This window comes from Nannospalax galili, unplaced genomic scaffold (genome assembly GCF_000622305.1).
Source record: "Nannospalax galili isolate Female #2095 unplaced genomic scaffold, S.galili_v1.0 scaffold634, whole genome shotgun sequence".
In the NCBI taxonomy this organism is placed as follows: Eukaryota; Metazoa; Chordata; class Mammalia; order Rodentia; family Spalacidae; genus Nannospalax; species Nannospalax galili.
Window position 1 is genome coordinate 3971363 of NW_008336853.1, and position 23938 is coordinate 3995300.

General features: G+C 48.1%; 1 protein-coding gene and 1 pseudogene across 6 annotated transcripts in view; both read left to right on the forward strand.

The window, feature by feature from the left end:
* Positions 1-23938, forward strand: part of Slc39a11 (solute carrier family 39 member 11) — a 605978-nt gene that overhangs the window by 445113 nt on the left and 136927 nt on the right. The window lies entirely within an intron of this gene.
* Positions 8644-8792, forward strand: LOC115070077 (annotated as a pseudogene).

Below are 23938 nucleotides of genomic sequence, written 5' to 3' on the forward strand. Positions count from 1 at the left end.
AGCCTTCTAGCACCCAAAGACTCCAGGCTATGAAGGGACAAGACCTGGAGGTTGAAACGAGAGCTGCCCGTTTTTCTGCCAAATATCTATCGGGTGCGCTGGTTACTTTTTGTCAACATGACACAAACTTGAGTCACTTGGGTAGAAGGAGCCTCAGTTGAGGAATTTCCCCCATCAGAATTGCCTATGGCCATGTATGTGAGGCATTTTCTTAATTGCTGATTAATGTGGGAGGGCCTAGCTCACTTGTGTGGGAAGTGGGCCTGGGCTGTATAATGAGAAATTATTAAATCAGCCTGTGTTGAAATGGTAACAACAGCTATTGCATATCAGAGACTAAGAACCCACTAGTTTCTTGGTCCTTGAGGCTGGGTGGGTGCCTCCACAGTCAGAATAGTCCCATAGTCTGTCTCACCAGAGGGTTCAAGAACCTGGTAATTGTTCAGTACCTGAGGCTGGGTACCTTAGCAGTCTCAATTTGGTGCCGAAACCCTAGAGGATTCTGGAGAGCTGTTGGTCTTCTTTCAGGGATGGAAGCCTGGAGATGTCACCCAAGGAATTAGCCACAGCAGCCACAGGATAAATTAAGATGTGGAGGGCCACATAGAACTGGGGCAGAACTTCATGCAGCTGGCTGGGAGGACTGACTGGGAGATCAGATGACAGTCCAGTGACCCTCTTTACCCTCTCTTTCTCTGAGGGAGTGTCAAGCAGTCCTTAGGCTCTGTGTAATGAACTCTCACACATAGGCACAGCTGATCTCATGAAGATGGCTACATGTGGCTCAGAAGATAGTGCCATACAACACCTGGATCCACAAGGGGAAATCCACTTTGGGGCTTTGTAACAGGTTAGAAGTGGAAGAGGGTGCAGATGTTTCAGGGTGTGCGCCTGGGAACTGAGAGTTAATCTATGTCTATTCTATAAACAAGAAGAAAGCTGTGCCCTTTTATGTGGCAGAGGAGTCCACGGCTCACGAGGCTGCTGCATGTGTGTCCCAGAGGTCCCACGTAGGTGGCTTGTCCCCAGCAGGCAGAGGAAATTGCTGGATGCTTCCAGACTGAGATAGTCTTCCTATTGACCATCATGAGGACTTTGGCACATCCCAGGGCTCTGGGAACACAACCAGCTGGTATCTATGACCTTTGTCTTTCTGTCCCTTTCTGGCTTCCTCCAAGGTCCCTATAGAACCGTGCTGTCCAGCAGCTAAACTGGGCTTGCCAGCTTCTCTCCCTCTCCCGTGGTATTGCCTCTCTCCCTTTCCCTTTCCCCTCAAACCAACCAGAGTGGTTGCACAGGCAAGTTCATCCCTGGTGCCTGCTGGCTTCCTCTCAGGCCCCAGGACACAGATTCGCTCTGTCCTTATCAAACCCAGGGCTATGGAATTTTCCACTGTCCAGAAGTGTGTCTGACTCCAGACTCTCTTCAAGCACATCCCACCCATCATCCCCCAGTCAATCACACAGGCACTCTGCACCTCAGAGGCATCACACCCGGAAGCCAGATTAGAGGCAGTGAATGCTCCTTCCTGTCCTGGGACTGCGTCAGGCTGAGAACCTTCTGTGGGTCGGGTACAGCTTGTGTCATCTTTAGCATGATTCCACAGCATTTCTGCTTGCCCTGGATGGTGACTCAGGTGTTCTTGAGTCATTTTAACCCAAGTGCTCTGCTACTCTATATTTTATATACATCATAAAATTTTTAATTATTGATTTAAACAGGTTTATTGAGGCATAATGGACATACCATAAAATCCACCAGTTTTATTTCCTTTTTGTTTTTGTTTTGTTTTGTTTTGTTTGAGAAAGGGTCTTCCTGTACCCCTCACTGACCTGAACTCACTGTGTAGGCCAGGCTGACTTTGATCTCACAGAGCTCCACCAGCCTCTGCCTCCTGAGTGCTGGGATTAAAGGTATGTGCCACCATGCCTGGCTCATCCATTTTAAGTTTATGTCAATTGTTTTTAGTAAATTTACAGGTGTGCACACACTCCCATAATCCAACTCTAGAACTTTCCTCACCCCAAAGAGCTTTTCACATACATACATGGTAAATATTGTTATGTGTGTGTGGGGTGCATGTGCCACAGTGCATGTGTGGAGGTTGGAGAGGCTCAGGTGTGGGTTCCCACCTTCCACCTTGTTTGAAACAGGCTCTCTTTGTTATCCATCACCATGTGCACCAGGCTGGCTGACCCACAGGATTCTAGGGACACTGCTGTCTCCACCTCCCTTCATGCCGTAGGAACACTGGGATTACAGACATGGTTTTACTTATGCAAGTTCTGGGGATTCGAACTAGGGTCCTCAAATACTTGCACTGTAAGCACTTTACCCTCTGAACCATCTCCTCGGCCCCCATAGTAAAAATATTTAACAGTTTCACTCTGTTAATGGAGCTCACTTGGACACACACACACACACACACACACACACACACACACACACACGTGCTTTTGTTCAGGTGTACAAGTTAAATCTTGGCCAGTCCCTCTTCCCCGCCAAGGTCGGTTCTCCACATGTGGCTGTCTTCCACTGTCCTCTGGTTTTTTACACCTGCTGGGCTTGTACTTCTCTCTTCTGCAGTTGAGATGCTCCCCAATCCCCTCTGTCTTAGCCCTCCTCCCGTCCTCCCTCCCTCTGTCCTTCAGAATCTCACCATTCACTTCTCTACCCACTAGATACTGATGTTTTATTATGGACTCAATGTCTATGTCCCCCACCCCCAGTTCCTAAGTCAAATCCCTAACCCCTAATGTAATGGTATTTTAGAGGTGGGATGAGGTTTAGATGAGGTCATGAAGATGGGACCCCCCACATTGGAATTAGGTCCTTCTGAGAAGACTAGAACTGTCTTTCCTCTGATGTGAGGACATCATAACCATCTAACACCCAGGAAGAGATCCTCACCAAGAAGTGGGCTCTGCTAGTCCTGGCCTTTGGTTTCCTGAACTGAGAAGTACATCCTGTCACTTTAGGCTTAGCCTATAGTGTTTTGTTTACAACAGCCAGGGCAGACTAAGATGCATTTGGATCTACCAGGGATTTATTGTACAACCCAAGCTCACCTTACCTCACCATGAGCAGTCCTTAAATCTGTCAGTGAACACACTAGTCACCTGGGGCCCTAGACTGAAGGCATTGCCATTCAGTACCCCCTCTCTCTGAGATCTGCACCCTAGAAGTTCCAGGTCAAACCTGTTCTTTTGTGCCTTCTCATTAACTTCCAAGAATGGCAAAGAATTTGAGAGCAAGATACCACTTGGTTTGGTAGTGAGGAATTCCTGTCCGGACTTCGCATAGCTTTCCAGAGACTTCCCTAGTAATTTCCTTGATCTTTTGGCCTCATCAAAGAGCGCCATCTAGAGGCAGCTGATTTGAAGAAGTAACATGAGCACTCTTTGAAAGAGAGGACCTGGGGTGGGGTGGGCGCAGGGGGAGGGTGGAGTCCTGCTCTGCGGGGTTGAATCCTTGGTTGCCTTCCTGTTTCCATGTTCTCATCTGGACAGCCGGACAGTTACATCTTGTGAGTTAGTGGCAAGTGTTAGATAAGGCTGTCCATACCCAGTGCCTGGTGCTGATGAAAAGCCTGAAAACTGGAGGAGCTGGTGTTATGATGTGAGTGCCGTCATCCGTTCACCCTCCCCAAACCTTGTCACCCTTTCATCCTTTATCAACCCTGCAGTAACCAGCGCCTCCTATTGCAAGTACCCCATCTTTAAACGCTATCTTCTTTTTGACCAATCACTTTGGTGGAAGACGGAGGAAGAAGAGACACTCCACCTGTCATGCAGATGTGGACACCAAGCCCCGTAGAAGTTCGCTGTCGCTCTAGAAGTCAATCTGCACAGCATTCCTCAGGCCCAGCTTCCTGTTGTTTATTCCTGTTCACTGAGGAAACCTCCTGAGCTACTCTGGCCCCAGGTGTTTGTGTTTGAATCTTGGGTCCTCAGATAGATGCTGAGCCCCGCGTGTGGGTAGATTCTTGTCTTGCATGTAGCCTTTCTTATCTAAGTTTTTTTCTTAAATTTAAGTTACTGTGGTCAGCTGAGAGCCGAAATGTCAAGTGGAAAATTTGACAGATGAATAATAAGATCGGGGGCTGTGGAGATGGTCCAGTCAGTGAAATGCATAAGGACCCGAGCCCAATCTCATAGAGCCTCTGTGAAAAAGCCAGGGGCAGCAGCATCCTCCTATAATCCTGACACTGGCCGGGCAGAGACAAGAGGCCTGGGGCTCAGTGGCTAGTCAGTCGTGCCAAATCAGTGAGCTCCAGTGAGCTCTCAGTGAGAGACCCTGTCTTAAAAAGATGGAGAGCAGTGGAGGAAGATACCTGGAGTCAGCCTCTGCTTTCCACATGCATGTACACACACATGACCATGCACCCATATACACATGTGTGTGCACAGACACAAGACAAGTGTTTTTAAAAGTTTATTTTGCTAGGCATGGTGGTGTATGCCTTTAATTCCAGCACGTGGGAGGCAAGAGGCAGGCAGATCTCTGTGAGATCAAGGCCAGCCTGGTCTACATAGCAAGTTTCAGGCCAGCTAGGGCTACAGGGAGACCTAGCTCCAAAACAAAACGAAACAAAAAAACATTTATTTTTATTGGTGTCTGTGTGTATGTGTGTTTGTGTAAGTGCATGTACACTGTGCGTGTGCCCAAGGAAGCCAAAAAAGGGGTATTAGACCTGTAACTGGAGTTACAGGAGGTTGTGAGGCACCCAGTGTCAGTGCTGGGAACTGAACTCTGATTCTCTGCAAGAGCAGCAAATGCTCTTAATTACTGAACCATCCCTCCAGCCCCCCAAACCAGTTTTTAACTGCTTGGTATTCTAAAGTGGCATGAATGCATGTAGCCCTGTTGGGAGACAGACCATCTCTTTGCACTGATCTGGTACCCCACCTGCTCATTAGCTGCTTAGTAGCTCTTTGCTTGTCAGCTTAACTGTTGTGGAAAAGCAGTGCTTGGATTCGAGCTACCCTTATTTTACTGAATAACACCCCCCCAAACTGCAAGAGTGGTTAGGCTGGCAATTCAGAGATGCCAGAAAGAAGCCATAAAGTGCTTCATTTAAATGGAAGTTCTGGACTTAGGAAAGAAAAAGTCTTATGTTGAGATTGAGATCTTCTGTGTCCGTTACTGTTCTTCATCTCTTCTGCTGCCTAATTCACCAGTTATGCTCGATCACCAGTGCACGTGCACGGGGCAGGACGGGACGGAGTGTGGAGGGGCTTGGGTTCTGCCTGTAATTTGAGACCTCTGCTGGAGGTCCTTGGTGTATCCTTGGGGATGGTGCGAGGACAGCTGTATTATTCAACTGTTTGGGGCTCCTGCACATGGAAAGCATTTCAGGGTGCATACACTCTTCATGCAGGAGCACCAGCAAGCTCATGTGCTCCTCTGCTTGGCCCAAATCGGAAATCGAAGCCCTTGGCCTGTCAGGAGCTGTCAGGGACTGTTCCATCCCTCACCTGATACTTTATCACTGTCATTCATCCTTTGTGCATAGGTGTTGTTTACTGAAGTAACTTTTTAAAATAACTTTTAAAAATCCATTATTACTATGGGGGAGCAGGGTGGGGGTGGGGGTGTCACAAGCCACCACGGCTTACTTGTAGAGGTCAGAATACAATTTCAGAAATCGGTTGTCTTGTTCCACTGAGGGTTCCAGGGATCGAACTCGGGTCAGCAGGCTTGCAGAGCAAGCACTTTTACCTGCTGAGCCATCTCATTGGCCCTCCCAAAATAACTTGACATCGGGGTTGGGGTGTACATTCGTTTACTGAGCACTTTGCAGCGATGACCATGTGGCCCGTCCTTAGTACCTCAAGACTGTGTGGATGTGAATGTGCTTGGTCCCTGGATACCGTGTGTCCCTCCAGCACCTTGGTTCTGTCCTCTCCTTCTGTCCTCCTGCCCCTTTCCCTGTTATTCATCTTTTCCTCCCACCCTCTCCCACTTCTCCGGGGCAGGTGGAAGGCTACCAGCAGAAGCCAAAGATCAAGCTGCCATGGTAGCCCAATCCTATGGGGAGGGGGCCTTCTAAGTCTCTTGGGCAGGGGTCTTTGAGCTGCTTCTCCCCATGCATCTGGAGTGACCCCAGGAGAAGACCAAGCACACCTGCCAGCTGGCTTCCCTGGGCTTTGCTGATGGCAGGGATGAACTGGAGCCTATCACCACCAGGAGGAGGGACCTTTGATTTAATAAATGAGATATGACTTCCAGGCTCCTCTGTCTCATATATTAGGGATAGGTTTCCTGTTTCACCAGCAGCCTGCTGAGCCAATCTGAGGAGTTTCCTGCTGCCCAAGGCTAAGCTTGGCTCCATCCTTATAACTCAAGAGTATGAGCCATGGTCCAAGGAAGCCGATTGGTGTGCTGCTCTGGTTGGAATTTGCGTTTCATTCTGTTAGCCTGACTGCGAAGAAAATCACCATGAGTTTAACCCCTTTCTTGGCATCTTGTTTCTTTTCCCTTCCACGTCTCTAGCAGCTCTGGTTTTCCCGCTTCATTCATTCATACACTGATTCATTTGTTCATTCATCCATCCACTATTTGCAGAGTCCCTATTCAGCACCGAATTCTGTGGTCTCCAGGGTTATAGCCTGTAACCATCCTTGCCTTTCTAAAATCAAGAGTTTAGGGAGAGAGACACACAGTACCCTATATATCACATGCCCCATGCGTTCATTACTGTGGCAAGGCCTAAGCTTCAGCACCTGGGCTTGCAGTGCCCATTGGACCATCCAGCAGGAGATTGTGACTGTGTATTGGGAGGATGCGGCAAATATTAAAATATGTCCACAATGGGCCTATTATATAGCCATTAAAATGGCATCTCCAATGTCTTGACCCACCTGCCACCTAACCTAGTCTACTGAGAACTTCTTGATGGTAGAGACACCATGACCCAATTATCTTCAGATAATTCAATTATCTTCAACCCTGTTAAGAACCACATTTCAGTGTGAGTTTTGAAGGAATGAATCATACCCACGTCACAGCACCCCCTTGCACATAGTGCACCCATCTTGCATCTTTGAATCCTGGGTGGTGAATGGATTTCATTTCACTGACTCCTGGAAACTGATCTTCTGAAATCTGGGAGGTGTCAGAAAACCAAATGAGAGCTGGACTGGTGGTGCTTGCTTATAATCCCAGCATTCAGGGTGCTGAGGCAGGAGGATTACTGCTAGTTCAAGGCCAGCCTGGGCTACATAGAAAGTACTGTGCTTACCAGGGTTACACAGCAAGATTCTCTCTCTCAAACAAAACGAAACAAAAACAAAAAACAAAACCCAATGAGCGAGAAAGTAAATAAAAAAATAAGATAAAAATAGATCCAACTTAAAGTTCAAGTCACTGCTCCAGCATCTCCAGGCTTGCCAGACCAGCATGGATGGTGAAAGTCGATCAGGTCTACAGATTATTCGTTCAGCCTGGCAGGAGGCCTGCTCACATTAACAGGTCGTCCACCTGTCTCCAATAGTGCCTGGAAGTCTAGGCCTTCACACAGCTCTCCTGGGAAGCCGGTTCCATAGCCTCTCTCAGAAGGGAAAGGCTCTTTCTCCAAAACCACAGGGAGGCAGGGCCCTTAAGCAGACTTAGGTTTGATGTCTTAGATATCCAGTCTCGCCTGCACAGTGGGCGACTGAGCAGAGTTCACTGACATGAACTGAAGGGTGGCTTTCTACTTGGGCTATTATCTTCCCCGTAATAGGTTTTCTCCAAGGGGTTCTCACCTTGGCGACAGTTCACCTCTTCACATACCCAATCAAGACACCATCCTGGCCTCACCCGCCCTCGGCTCTGACAAGTTCTGCTTTGACTAAGAGTTGGAAGTGGCTGGCCCTTCGTGGCTCTTCTCAGCACTGCCCAGTCAAAGTGTATTCACAGAATTAGGGCAAATGCAGGGTCAACGTTGGGCCCAGGCAGAGTAAAACATCGCTCTGCGTCTCCCACCTTTCCTCTGCCGACTGAAAGGAAAGTGGAGTGTTGACATCTGAGATCTTGGTCCTTGGACAGATGACAGCAATAACATTGGTGCAGATAAAAGAAAACGTGCTTATCTCGGCTGTGGTCACGTTTCAGTTGCACAATTGGTGCTGTCTGTTTGCCTCTATCCACTCCAGCTGTGCCTCATACACCCTGTGGACCAGTCCCAACACGCAGCATCCCCTCCCAGTGTTCGGGATGGGACCCTGTCTCTCGTGTTGCTAGGACCTGTGTTTAATTAGGGTGAATACTATCCTTAGTGCTTGCAGTGGACTCAGAGCTGCACAGATTTTTGGATGTGGCTCATGCATGGCCATTGTGACCAAAAGCCCCCCTGCTGCTTAAGACTGTGTGGTGCTTTATTGTACTGAAAGAAATGGTGAAGTTTGCTGGGTGTGGTGGCTCACACCTATAGAGCCAGCACTTGGGAACTGAAGCAGGAGGATTGATACAAGTTCCAGGCCAGCCAGGGATGTAGAGCCAGACCCTATCTTAAAAATAAAACAGAACAAAAAAATGCATGAAGGAAGGCAGGAGGGAAGGAAGGAAGGAGGGAAGGAGGGAGGGAGGGAAGGAGGGAGGGGGATCAGGAGTTAAGGACCAGCCCTAGGCTACATAAGACCCTGTCTCAAAAATAAAAGAACACTTAACCTGGTAGGGGAGATACCATGATCACAAAGGTGTTTTTCCCAGGGTGAGGCTTATCTGTTGCAGACCCCTTTGATTTCCCCAGATGTGGGAAACTACTGCATAGTTTGTAGTACAGGGGACTGCCTTCAGACTTTGCCCTTAAAGGGAGGAAGGAGGGAGGGAGAGGGAGGAAGGAAGGAGGGGGGAAGGAAGGAGGGAAGAAAGGAAGGAGGGAGGGAAGGAAGGAAGGAGGGAAGAAAGGAAGGAGGGAGGGAAGGAAGGAAGGAGGGAGGGAAGGAAGGAGGGAGGGAAAGAGGGAGGGAAGGAAGGAAAGAAGGAGGAGGAAGGAAGGAATTCAAACTGGGGAGACGGCTGTCACTAAAGTGCTTGTCATGCAAGGATGAGGACTTGAGTTCAGATCCTCTGCACTCATGCAAAAAAAGAGAAGGTGAGTGTTAACAGTAGACCTGGGGAGGCAGAGACAGGCGGATCCCTAGAGCCTTCTGGCGATCCCTTCTAGCCAAATCAGTGGGCTCCAAGTTAAGTGAGAGATCCTGTCTCAAAAAATAAAATGGAGAGTGGGGGAGGAGCTAAGAATATATAAGCCGAGAACAAGAGACACCTCTCTGGCCATTTTGTGCGGCTGTCAGGAAGTCACAGGATCTATATCTGAGTGTGGACTTTCCATCACAGCTATAAATAATGGGGGGCACTCTTCTGTAAATAAACTCCCATGCTATGCTCTCTTAGCAAGCCCAATAAACTAGTTAGGATTAAAAAAAAAAAAGAACAGAGCTAATGGAAACCTGCATTATTCCACCACACTTGACCCCATGTTGGCAAATGCTTTGGTCTTTGAGTTCTTATTCCCATTTTCTACCCTTAAACTTCATTGTATAGATATTTTTATATAACCTGTTTCAAGTTATTTCTGGGAAAATGTGTTAAAAATTGTCTTTCCACTGGGCATGGTGGTACATGCCTTTAATCCCAGCACTCGGGAGGCAGAGGCAGGCAGATCTCTGTGAGTTCAAGGCCAGCCTGGTCTACATAGTGAGTTCCAGGACAGCTGGGGCTACAGGGAGACCCTGTCTCAAAAAGACCAAAAAAAAAAAAAAAAATGTCTCTCTTTGGAATAAATAAAAGAAAGTATTTTATAAAAACTTAAATAATAAGATGGAGAGTGATTAAGGAAGATACCCAGTGTTGACCTCTGGCCTCCACACACATATGCACACACATGTACACACACATACAGGAACATATACACATACATAATACAGAGTTGTGTGACATCAGTCAACCTCGTTGAATTCTTTTTCCTCTTGTATGTCTGAGAAAATGGGTAGGTACTGAATGTCTTCCGGGATCCCCCAGATGCCTGTGTGATGTCACCCTCAGATGAGTGACATCATTAGAGAAAACCTCCAATGTACAGAGGCTGTCCAAGGCCAAGAGGCTGGCCAGGGACCGGAGAGGTGGTTCAGCAGTTAAGAGCATTGGCTGCTCTTGCAGTGGACCTGGGTTCAGCACCCACATGATGTCTAAAAACTCTCCATAACTCCAGTTCCAGGAGGTCCAACACCCTCTTCTGACCTCTGAAGATATTACATGACATGGGTGCACTTACACGCAGGCAGTACACTCGTACACATAAAAAATAAATTTTTTTTTTTTTTAAAAAAAGAGGTACTGTTAGATAGCATTAAGAGAGCTCACCTAGAAAGGGGCTAGATTTACAAGTTCCTGGGTGAAGGATCCAGGAGGAATGGAGCTTGTAGTATGGGTGCTGGCTTAGGCCTCGTCAGTGAGGACAGGATGGGCAGTGACCCAGGGGATGCAATTAGATGCTGCCTGGCTTGTTATCTACTGGAATCAATGGTTAATGCATGAACGGCCCCTTGAGTGTGTCTGTATGTCCCCTATTGGGGAGGCAGGGGTTCATGGGACATACTGTCCTTCTTGTCAAGGAGATTTATAGTCTAATGTGGAGAAAGACACTGATGAGATAATTATGCAAATAAGTGTGAGTCTATCTGTAAGAGAGTCTCACAGAGCCTTGAGAGTCTGTGGTAGCTGACATGGCCAATGAAGGCATCCACGGGTAATAAGAAAGTCAGCTGGTGAGCATCACATCCCGGAAGAGTGACCGAAGTTACGAGGTGGGGACAGGTTCTGCTCTAGTTTCCTACTGTTGCTGTGACAGACACGGTGGCCAAACAACTTAGGGGAGGAAAGGGTTGGCTTGGTTTATACTTCCAGGTCATAGTCCATCACTGAGGGAAGTCAGGGCAGGAATTGGGGGACGGAAACTGAAGGCAGGCCTCCTTGCTGTGTCATACAGCATTACCTCTAACCGGGAACTCGCTCACAGCCACAGACATGCAGCAGAAACCATGAGCAACGCTATTTATGGGCTTGCTCGCAGACATGTGCTTAGCAAGCCCAGGATCGTCTGCCCAGGAAATGGTATCATCCGCAGTGGTCTGGGCCCTCCTACACAGGCAACGGTTAAGTCAACAGGGAATTCCTCAATCAAGGCTCTTCTGAGTTGTGTCAAGTTGATGGCTGAAGCTAATCAGGACAGGTAGCATGGTGACTCTGGGCTTAGCTGTGGCATGTTGGATTGAGCAGGCTTGTAAAAGACCAGTGTGGCTGGACACAGTTGCATTCTCTGTGTACTTGATTCTGTAAAAATGATTTCTACCTGAAGGGCTCTGTAGACATTTTTGGCTGAACATATAATTGTCTGAATTATTATGAGAGAGTCTATGAAAAGGGGAGGCAGCTATATAGAACCCCAAGGATTTCAGCTTACCGGAGACGTCTGTGTAAAACCTCTGGGTTATTGCAGCAAGTTACCAAAAACCAGGAGTGGTGGTTCACACCTGTAGTCTCAGCACTTGGGAGGCTGAGGCAGGAGGATTGCCCCATGTTTGAGGTCTGCCTGGGATACATATTACGTTCCAGGCCAGCCTGAGCCCCAGAGTGAGACTCTGTCTTGTTTGTTTGTTTTGTTTAAGTAGAGCTGGGGAGAGGGCTCAGTAGGTAAACAGTAAAGTGGTTTCTGTACAAGCATGATGACCTGACTTTGGATCCCCAGCACCCATGTAAAGACATGGGCATGATGGCATGATGGTGTACGTCTGTAATCTCAGTGCTGGGGAGGTAGAGATGGGAGGATCCCTGGGGCTCCTTGGACAGTCGCTCTAACAAACAGTGAACTCCAGGTTATAGTGTGAGACCCTGTCTTAAGAATAAGATGGAGGGGGTTGGAGAACTGCCTCAGTGGTTAAGAACACTGGCTGCTCTTGCAGAGGACCTGGGTTTGAATCCCAGCACCCACATGGTGGCTATAACTCCAGTTCCATGGGGTCCAGTGCCCTCTTCTGACCTTTGCAGGCATTGTATGACATGGGTGCACTTATAACCATACAAGTAAAATACTCATACACATAAAATTAAAAAAAAAAACATATAAATTAAAAAAATAACACCAGGGGTGGTGGTGCACGCCTTTAATCCCAGCCCTCAGGAGGCAGGGAGCAGGCAGATCTCTGTGAGAGCGAGGCCAATCTGGTCTACATAGTGAGTTCCAGGTGGGCTGGAACTAGGGAGACCCTGTCAAAGGTGGAGAGCAACTGAGGCATCACGCTAACACACACACACACACACACACACACACACACACACACACATATCACATACACCAAAAAGAAAGGAAGGAGGGGGGCACACATAACACTTTCAGAACATTTTGAGGTGTATTTGTTCCAGTGAGATGACATCAGTTCATCTACACTGAATCCTAAAGGGATGGGGCTAGCTCCCCGCTTAAAGGCACCCTCTGTGAGCCTGATCAGTACATCCCGGGTCACTGCCCTCAGCATCCTCACTTCGTTCCCGCTTCCCTCTGGATATGTATTCCCCTCTTTCCCCATGCAGAAGGAAGTGGTCTGTGACAGATCCAGAATTCATTGCATGAACTCCTGGCCACTGAGGAATATACCAGGTACCTTCTAGTCATGAAAAGTACCGCAGAATTTATCCTGCAATCTTCTGTTCTTGGAACCAGCTGAATATTTGGGGGCACGTCAAGGGGGCTTATTCTAGTATCTAGGACAGTTTTTCTATCTTGATGGGAAGCAGGATGTGAGGTATAAAATAAGACTCGTGTGGGAAGGCATATAGCACATTTGCCTTTGAGATCGAATTATATTTACAGTAAGACAGGAAGATAAATGTAAAATTCTGTTGGCACAGGCTATGGGTTGATTGTCTGGAAGAGCCAGGACCAAAAGGGTCTGCAGTTACAGTGTTAACTAGGAACGGAACTTTCCATTGGCTTCTCTGGTATGTGCAAAGTACTCATTGAAGCTCCCCATATGCTTGTACACAGGGCAGGCTGTTGTTTCCATCAGATTCTGGCTTCCAGTTCCTGCTTCATGATTCCCTATCCACAAGATTATCCCACAAGGCCTCAGCTTGTGCCCATGCACCCGTGGTGGCGGTGGCGGCCGTGGTGGTGGTGGTGGTGGTGGTGGTGGTGGTGGTGGTGGTGGTGTGTGTGTGTGTGTGTGTGTGTGTGTGTGTGTGTGTGCTAGTGTGCGCGTGGGCGGGCACGCAGGCCAGGGGACAACCTGGCTGTTTTACTTCAGGGGTAGTCCATCTTGGGTTTGAAACAGGGTCTCTCACTGGCCTGCCTATTTAGCTAGGCTCACTGGCTAGCAGCCCCCAAGGATCTGCCTGCTTTCATCTCACAAGCCCCAGGGTTACAAGTATGCTCCACTGCGCCCAACTCTTTTTTTTTTTTTAAGTTTTACATGGGTTCTGGGGAGCCAAAATCAGATGCTCATGTTTTATTTTAAAGTTCTTTACTGACATAACATTCTCCATGGCACCTGTGTCTCTTAGAGTACTTTTTAAATGGCCTGTGGAACACAATGACTTACATAAGACAGAAGTGCATTTGTGCTTTATTCTACCTGCAAGGGAGCTATACTTGGGCAGTCCTTGTCCAACTACAGCCCTGTTCCTGAGGAGGGAGGCCGAGTCTCACTCATGGTAATGAGATTAGGATACATTAATTACTTTTCTCATTACTTGTGATCAAGTACTTTACACGAAACAACTTATGGGAGGAATGTTTAATTTTGGCTCATGTTTTGAAGGTACAGTCCATCATGGTGGGGAGGAATGCTTAATTTCGGCTCATGTTTTGAAGGTGCAGTCCATCATGGTGGGGAGGAATGTTTAATTTCGGCTCATGTTTTGAAGGTGCAGTCCATCATGGTGGGGAGGGATGGTGCTGACAGGAATGGCCCTTGGTGTGTCAGCAGGAACATGAGGCTGCTTGCTCACATAAAGGCAGATCAGGATGTAAATCAGGGCCATAAATCACAAGTATTCCCACCCTCCACCAGCACCATAGTTTGCTTTCTATTGCTGTGATAAAACACTGACCAAAACCAATCTGGGGAGGATGGTATTTATTTTAGCTTATAGGTCACAATCCACCACTGAGAGAAGTTAGGGCAGGAACTTGGAGGCAGGCACTGAAGGAGAGACCATCAAGGAAGACTGCTTACTGGCCGGCTTTTCCTGGCTTATACTGGTTATTTTCCTTATACAGTCCAGGCCCACCCACTTGGGATGGCATGCCTCTGCATCAATAAGCAATCATAAAAATGCCAAATGCCCCATAGACATCCCCACAGGCCAATATGATAGCGGAAATTCCTCAATCGAGATTCCCTTTTCCTAGGTAACTCTGGTTTGTGTCAAGTTGACAAAAACTAACCACCATAACCAGTGACTTCCTTCAGTGAGGCTCCACCTCTTAAAGATTTTACAACTGCCCCAAACTGGGGAGTAAATATTCATACGTGTGAACAAGTGCACCCGTGGAGAACATTTGATGTTCAGACCGGAACATGAGTTATCTGACTGGGGTGGCATTGACACATCATGGACTGAACTTGGCAGTCTATTGATTGGTATGGGAAACAGGAGAGATAGTGAGAAATGGTCCTTTTTTCCAGCTTAGGATACCAAGTGTTGGTCCAGGAGGGACAGGAAATGCATGAGGATGGATGAAAACAAGTAGGAAGGGGCTACGGTTGGACATTGGATTCTGAACTTCCTGCTGCTTCTCTAGGAGAAACACCCAGCTCGTGAACCTACTATACTAGCAGTGAGGTCTTGGTCACCACGAGGGAAGGGAAATGTGAGCAGAAATAGGAGGCGCATCCCATAGGACTCTGACTCAACCCCTTGTCTGGTTGTCCTGGTGCTTTTAGTTTTCCATAACAACGTGTTATCAGTCACCTGCCCGCATTCGTTACCTTTCTGCTGCCGTAATAAAATACCACAGTCAAAAGCAACTTAGAGAAAAGGGCTTATTTCAGTTCATGGTTTCAGAAAGATAAGTCCATTGTGTCCTAGAAGGCACTGGGATAGCCAGAGAAAGTTTCCTGGTTGGCTTCTGGTTGTCAACTTGCTGCACCTGGGAAGAAGGAACCTCAAATGATGAATTTCCTCTTTCGGGTTGGCCTGCGGGCATGTCTGTGGGGTATTTTCTTGACTCTTGAGTGATGTGGGAGGCCCAGCCCACTGTGGGTAGTGCCACCCCTGGCAGGTGGTTTTGGACTGTATAAGAAAGCAGGCAGGGCACAGGCCAGAGGAGCAAGCCAGTAAGAGGTGTTCCTCCATGGTCTGGGCTTCTGGTGCTGCCTCCAGGTTTGCACTGAGTTGCTACACTGGCTTCTCTCAAAGATGAACTATGTTTGGGATGTGTAAGCCAAATTAACCCTTTCCTCCTCAAGTTGGATTTGGTCAGAGTGTTTTGTCAAGGCAACAGAAAGCAGACTAGGACAAAAAAAAGCATGGCCGCAAGAGCAGGAAGCTGGCCAATCACATTTCATCACCACACAGGAAGCAGAGAGAGAGAGAGACCAGGAAGTAGGGTGAGGCTCTATATCCCTGTCTAAGCCCACCTCCATGACATACTTCCTCCAAAAACTCTACACCTTCTAAAGATTTTATAACCCCCCCCAAATAATGCCACCAACGGGGCACCAAGTATTCAAATACTTGAGCCTATGGGGGACATTTCTCATTCAAACCACCGCAATGCCTTATGAACAATAGAAATTTACTTCTCCTGGTTCTGGAGAAAGGGAAGACAAGATCAGGGAGGCAGCAGACTCAGCATCTGGGTCATCGATGGCATTCTTTTGCTGTGTCTTCACATGGTAGCAGGGACAGATGAGTTCCCTTAGACTTCTTGTAGGAAGGAGCGAAACTCATTCTTGAGGGCCACATAGTCATAACTGAATCATCTTCTGGAGGCCTGCCTCTTGATCACCTCTCCTCGAGGCTTAGGGTTTGGAGACGGGGCACACATTCAGCCCACAGCTCTGCCATTCTGTCCCTCTGTCCCAGCCCCTAGCTTCAGTCACACTGAGTTCCTCCCCTTCCATCAAGAAGCCGCACCCTGTGATGCCTGCCTTCAGTGGATGACAGGTCTCTGTAGAGTCCTTCTTCTCCCCCTGGCCAATGCCTACATATTCTTTGTCATCTAGTCCTAAAGTGACCTCTCCAGCACGGGAGGCCCTGGCAGGCAGGAAAGCCTGTAGTTGAAGACCACATTTCATTCTGCTGTAGGTGCCTGAGGTTCAGATCAGAAATACAGACACCCAACACATCTGAACAGAAGGACACGGAACCCTCCTGAGTATGGCCAGCTGCTTTATCTGTGGGCTCCCAACCTCTTCTAGCATTGGAACATTCCAGAATTGGAATGGGTCACAGCACCCACTACTCTGACTTATACCTGTCTGTTCACATGCCTGGTTCCTCACTGAATAGGGACAAGATTTGATTCACCTCTACCATATTAACACTGCTCCATAGATCTGCGCGTGCATTTAAAAGACATGCTGGTGTTCTTGTTAGGGCAGTTGGGAGTGGGAAGGAGGCTAGAGCTGTCTGCAGGCTTGGGGGAGGCCTCATAGAAGTGGAATTTGAGACTGGACCTTGGATGGTATGGGACTCTGGTAGATAAAGAGACTGAAGGATCATCCAGGTTTGAGGGAGTCGACACAAAGACCCAGGGTTGGGAGTGAAGGCAAGTATGTGGATGGTTTCCCAAGAAGGCTGATCTTACTGGAGCACAGGATTCCCTCTGAGAAGAAAAAACAGCTGGTTTAATACAGCCAGGGCTGACTGGAACATCCACAGATGAAGAGGTAGCAGGGAGCCATGGCAAGTTCTGGAGAAAGGGTGTAATTATCCTGTCTCTCTAGAGAGGTGCACTGGAGATCAGTTTGCTGTAGAGCTGTTTAAAGTCATTGCAGTATGACATCATGGGCATCTCACCTGCTGCAAATAGATGAAGAAGGGAATTTGCAAGGCATTTGGGGAAGATAGTTCTGGGTGGCAAATTGGTTTGGCTACGCAAACCCCAAATTTCAATCAGTCAAGTTATAGACACATTCATAAACTGTGTGTGGGCAGGAGTGTGGCCAAGGGTATCAGCCACCTGTGGCTGCCGTAACAAGTGCTAGATGCACAAGGGGATGTGCTAGCTCATGGTTTGGGGGTGAAACACCCAAATTCAGGGTGTCAGCAGGGCTGGTGTCCATGCCTGCCCCCTAACCCTGGGGATTGCTGCCAGTCCTCAGCACACCTGATTCACAGGCACATGACTCCCATCTCTCTGCCTGTCTTCATAAATCTGTTCCCCTAACTTTCATTTCAGAGGGACTTAGTAGATTTAAATTCCTCCCTAACTCAGGCTGATCTTATCTCAAGGTCCTTAATTATATCTGCCAAGAGCCAGATTTCAGATCAGCTCGTATTCACAGAGACAGGGGTTAGGGCTCAGGGAGGAGAGCAGGGGCCACAATTCAACCCATTGGGAATGAAGGAGCCTTTTTATCAATAGAATTTTTGTTATTTTCTTTCAGTGGAATGTGAAATAGATTCTCAAGGTCAAAGGTCCAGAAAGTCTATTCTCTGAAAATGCTGGCAACTTGCATCTGTTCCTGCTACTGAAAATGAAATAAAACAAAATGGTAGGGCTGAGGAGATGCTCGAGTGCTTAAAACACTGGACACACAAGCCTGAGCACCCAAGTTTGAGTCTCCAGAACCCATGTAATGCCAGGTGGGAATTCCAACCTCAGAATGTGGGGACAGCAGATCCCCAGACCAAGCTGTCTAGTGATACTAGCCATATTGGTAACTCCGGGTTTGATTGAGAGACCTGCCTCAGTGGTAAGATGGAAAGAGCAGTGGAAGATGATGCCCAACATCAGCCTTAGTCCTCCATGTGCACTCACGCACACACACAGATAACACACACAAAAAACATACTGTCCCAATTAGCTTGCTATTGCTGTGACAAAATGTTCTAACAAAAACCAACTTGGGGAGGAGAGGGTTTATTTGGCTTCCATGTCCCAGTCACAGTTCATCTTTGAGAGAAGCCAGGGCAGGAACTCAGGGTAGGAACTCAGGGCAGGATCCTGGAGGCAGAGCTGGAGCACAGGCCATGGAGGAATGCTGCTTACTGACTTGCTCCCCTGGCCTGTGCTCAAACTGCTTTCTTATACAACTCAAGACCACCTGCCCAGGGGTGGCACCGCCTATAGTGGCCTGAGCCTTCCCATATCACTCAGTAATCAAGAAAATGCCTCACAGACATGGTCACAGACCAATTCTATAGAGAAAGTTCCCCAATTGAGGCTCCCTCTTCCCAGGTGTGTCAGGTTGACAATTGAATCTCTTCAGTGTGCACAAGCGCACGCGCGCGCCCACACACACACCCACACACACCATATACACACAGGAAAAATTATAAAAGAAGGAAAAATTAATAGAAACTGCAAAGCATTTCTGGAAATGAGGGGCAGGCTTCAGTAAAAAATGATCTCTCCTTTGAAATTTCTGGAAGAAGGGCTTTGGTTGGCATGGAAGGAGTGAACAGAGGGCTTAAAAGGATGGCGGGTCCAGGATGCTGCATACGAGCTCCCACAGAACTGTTGTTATATAATGCTCCCTTCCCCAGGGCAATATATGTGAAGCACACAGCAAGGGAGGGATGGAGCATGCCAGACTGGCTTGGCAATGTGAGCTTAGGCCAGATGACGATGTGCTTTAATACAAAGAAAAATGATTTGGAGAAGTATAAAGAAAAAAAAGAATGCTGAGATAATAGAGGGGTGGGAAAAGGGCATGTGTGGCACTCAGCTCAGAATAATGCCACTGTCATGTCCCCCTGGCTCTGATGAGTTTCCATGCGCCTGTGGCCCCCAGCACTGCACAGGGCTTGCAGCACACACACACATAAGATCCATGTAGCCCCTTCTATCCCATCAGCTCTTACCAGAGCCAAAACAGAGGAGCAGAGACCTCTCAGAAAAGCTCACTTCCTCCTGAGGTGGTTATGCCCAACTCAGAGACACTAAAGCCAGTGCCTACATCCTGAATAGAAGTAGAGTTCACAATAGGATCATCCTGGAGCTGTGTTCATGGGTGGCCTATTATAGACCCAATGTTTGTCTGGGAGTCCAGTCAGCTCCTCTGAATAATGTTGATCCACTCCAGGCTCTTATCCACTCATCCTCCCTCCCTCCCTCAGTCCATCCCTCCCTCCCTTCCAGAGTCCAGTATGCCAGAGTCCAGAAACTGGGTTGAAATCAAGAAAATAGGACTTAGCCTTCCCTGCCTTGGCTGCTTAAAGGGTGCTGCATACTCACACCATGAATGTTCAACATTTGACCAGCCCAGCAAAGTGGTCCGTGCATACTTTGTGTCGATGTTAAAACCAGGCTCTACACAGATCAAGTTGCCCCAAATGACATATTCTAATGTGAAAGCAGTTATGTGAGCATTTGTTAGTTACAGAAGAAAAGAAAACCATGAATCAATGGGTGGGGACATCAGGTAGGTAGGTTACAGCACAGTGGACATTTCAGATGCCATCTGATAGAATGCTTAGTTAATACATTCCAAAGGTTTTACCTAAGAGTTAATAGGTTATTAGGTCAGATATATAGGTGGCTATTAAGGTGTCTAATGATAACCCAATGTAATTTTGACTCTGGATCTGCAAGCATTCCAACTCTCCATAATCAGGAAGTTCTAATTAGTTGATCAGCCTTGTAGAATCTCTAACAAAGACATGTTCCCCCCACCTCTGGGAACTTCCATTTCATAATCCTCATAGGCAGGCAGGTCCCTGAATTTCAGTGGTTTGATCTAAGAGTATTTTCACCTTATCATGGGTTTATTAAGACCCTATCATAAATCAAGGCACATCTGTGCTTGAAAGAGAAGGAGGATGGACTACAGACAGGTTTCCCTCCCCAGCTTCAGGGACTCCTGTTGGGAGGGGAGTGGCCAGAAGAGATGAAGAAAGTGACCCTTGTAAGGGCAGGCCTGAAAGTGAGTCTGAGAGTCTCACTCTCGTGGCAGTGTGGCTCTGGGTGGCCCTCATGGTGGACTTGACATGCAGCTGAGACAGGCTGGGGACCACATGAGGTTTCAGGCATGTGCCATGTGAACACAGAGACAGGAATGTGTAAAGTCCCCTCGTGCCCACCAGTTAGGGGCAGGTGGAGGTGGAGGCCATTGGTGATGCCCTCTCCAACAGCTGGAATGAGGGCAGCAAGAATCCCACAAACTATGACTTTAGCCCTTGTACCAGAGAAGTACAACTAGGAACGAGTTTATTAGGCTCACCTTGTGTCACAGTATATTTGGGAGGTCAGCAAATACATTTTAAAGGCGATCCTGCCAGTTGGGGGGAAATATGGATGAAGATTGTATTGGTCACTGTGACTGAAAGCCTAATAGAAGCAGCTGAAGGGAAGAGAAAGTTATATTGGCTCATGGCTTCAGAGAGTTTCAGTCCATCATGGCAGGGGGTGGGGCAGCAAGGTGCTGCTCAGTTCACAACTGTGGGCGTATGTAGTAGAGGCAGCTCAAATCACAGCAGAACAAGAGCGACACCCCAGGGGCTGAGCCAACTTCACAGACCCACCTGTAGTGGCCTGCTTCTCATACATAGACCCCACCGCCTGAGTCGTTCCACAGCCTCTCAGAATAACCCCACATGCTTGGGAACAAGTGTTCAGGACATGAGCCTGTGAGGGACACTTCAGATTCAAATACACAGCAAACAAAGATCTGCTTGCTTGTTTTATGTTTGTGTGCTGGAGCTCATGCATGTGTGTGCATGTGCATGTAGAGGCCAGAGGTCAACCTTCAGTGTATTTCCTCTCTCACATGGAGCTTGCTAATTTGGCTAGACCGGTTGGTCAGGGAGCCCCAGGGAGCCCCTGTCTCTATTTCTCTGGGGCTGGGATTACAGTCATGGGCCGTCATACCCAGATCTTCTACATATGTGTTAGGAATCCCAACAGGTCTTCATGCTGTGTGGGCAAGCACTTTACCAACTGAACCATTTCCCCAACCACCCAAATCTATTTTTAATTCTGAGAACCCAACCAGTTCATTCTCTGCCCTGAGAATGTAGGGTATTTCTTCAACCCAGCCAGGTCAAGAGATAAGGGTAGATTCTGTCTGGGTAATTAGAAAGTGAGATGGGGGGACTCTGTGTATTCCAGGAGAGAAACCAGAAAACTTAATGCCCCACAGTACACAGACTGGACCATAGAAGAGCTCCTTAGTCCACGGTTCTGTTTATTCTCAGGCTATGCCCAGTTCTTAGGAATTCAGTTATCCTCTTTCCCAATCTTCATTAGGTTAGGGAAGAAAAGGCAAACAAAACATGAAAGGTAAAAGGTCTCGCTCATCAGGGGCCTCCTGACAACTGGGAAACAGAAAAACAGATGCCTGGATGCTAACGATGTGGGTACGAACACAGGCGCCACCTCCGTGCACAGACCATCTGGGGACCACTCAAACAAGACCCCAACATCCTCTCCTGCTCCAAGATGACTGAGGCCATCACTGTTCTGTGTAGTCACCCAGTAATTAATGTTTCCAAGACAATTCTGAGTCATCAGTGCAGAAATTAAATAAAATTAAGGATGCAGGGAAATGAATATTGCCCTTGGGAACACCTTCTGTCCGCATAAAGGAAAGCATCACTATTCAGTGGCCAGCCCACTTGCTGTGGGAGAAAACATACTAATTGGAATGTCCAGGCCCTCTGTGGCTCTGAGTCAGTGAGGCTGCTCTGTGTTGGGGTGTGGGGGTCATGCACGACTGGCCATGAGAAGGCGGGGGGGGGCGGCTGATGATTGCTTCTCCGGCAGAGCTGAGTCTGCGGTATCCCCACCCCCGTCTCCCATGGAGCGATGGTTCTGGTGCTGCAGGATGAATGTGAGAACTACGCAAAGCATGATGTCTCGGAATCCTGGGTGGCCATTGGGTTAGTTCCCCAGGGTTTCCACAGCCTAGACCCCCCGTCTGGGTGGCTTGCAAATACAGAAATGTTTTGCTGTGATGGCACTAGAGTCTCGAAGTCTGAAATCCAGGTGTCAGCAGGGCCAGGCTTCTTCTGAGGCCTCTCAGGCTTCCTTGACCCACCCAGTTCTTAGCGGCTGTCAGCAGCCCCCGGCATTCCCTAGCTCATGAATCCCTGAAACTGTCTTTTACCCGTTTCTCCTGATCTCCTTTGCATGCCTCCTCTTAGAAGGAATCTGGTATTGGATTTAGGAACCTCCCTCCCCCTTAATCCAATATGACTTCACCTTAACTAATTATGTCTATAAAGACTTGACTTCCATCTACCCTCTGAAATGTCTCCCATCTACATTGGCATGTGGACTGGTGTTGTCATTATGCAGGTCTTGTTTATTGTTGAGATTTCATGTCATATCTAGAAGATGCTACCCAGCAGCAGGCATCCTGGTTCTCTGGTCCCCTTTTCTGCAATGTTCCCTGAGCCTTAGATGTAGGGGTTTGTTGGCTGGCCAGCCTACCCTACTCTGTGAGTTTCAGACCAATGAGAGACCCTGTTTCAATTACATCAACAAAAATAGGTGGACAGTCCCCAACCAATGACATCTGAGGTTGACTGCTGGTCCCCACATGCAGCGCGCGCGCGCACACACACACACACACACACACACACACACACACACACACACACACACACACAAACACACATACACACACGAAAGTGAAAGAAGTTGCATAACACTGAACTACTCAGGCAATCTCAAAGCTGTGCCCTGAGCCCCTGTATATAAGGGAGATGGTGATCAGGTGACAGATAGAGACCTCACTTTACCAAGGACAGGGTGCTACCTGGGACAGCAGCTGTCTAAGATCCTTACTTTCCATCTGTAAAATGGAGCAGGTGAGGTCTTCTTTGGGAAGTCGTTGAGAAAATGGAATTAGAGCATGCCCGCACTGTCTCTGTGGAGCAGTCAGGTTATTGCCAGCCAGCCCATCTGCTTGCTCACTGTCTGTCCTGTGTGGTCCAGGATGGTTTGCATTTCAAGTGCCAAGTGCATGGTGAAGGGTGGGGAGGGGATAGGAATGGATGCAGTGACCTAGGGGTCCTCTGCAGACTCAGAGCCTCTGTCTGGGGTCGACCCTTTGTGGACTTCTCAGGGTGATGCCTGGACTGTGCCATCTGGTCCTTGCAGGTTTCTGTCCCAGCCATGAGGTTTATAATCATACCTCCCTCTAACAGGGGGTCTTTCCCTTCTGCAGTTTCCAGTTCTTCCACGATGAGGTTGAGCTAGGGATAGGAAACATGGCGCAGCTCTGAGAGATTTACTGGAAAAGACTGGTTCATAATAATGTGGAGGCACAAGGTACTTCAAGGTGGACCCAGGGCAGTTCTGTGTAGATAGCGCATGGTAGCTCAGAAATAGCCACAGGACATAAAGCAGACTGGCCCCAAGTCCTCAGGAGCATGAGAAAAAGAGCTCAGAATCCCATCTAGAATCCAGCACAGCTCTGTGATGGGCTCTTCCGGTCACTGGGCTCAGAAAGAAATTGGCTTGGTCCTTCAAAGGAGGCTAGAAAAGGTGCCTATGGCACAGGTGGGAGCCCAGGACCAGGCAGTTCTTGTGTGTTATGTTTCAGAACCACCCACAAGAATTAGCTGGTTCCCTGTGGCCTGGTTCCCTACAGTTACCTCTGACTTGCTGTTCAACTGGATCAATTCATTTGCAGAGACCAGTCCCCAGACTTTCTGTTATCTGGAGGCTTCTGTTAGGTGTGGGTCTGCCCACTGAGATGAAGGTGTGTGCTGGCTCCAAGTTTGCATCTAGCTGTGTCCTGCCCCTCATACTCCAGTGTTCCTTCCAGTAGGCAGG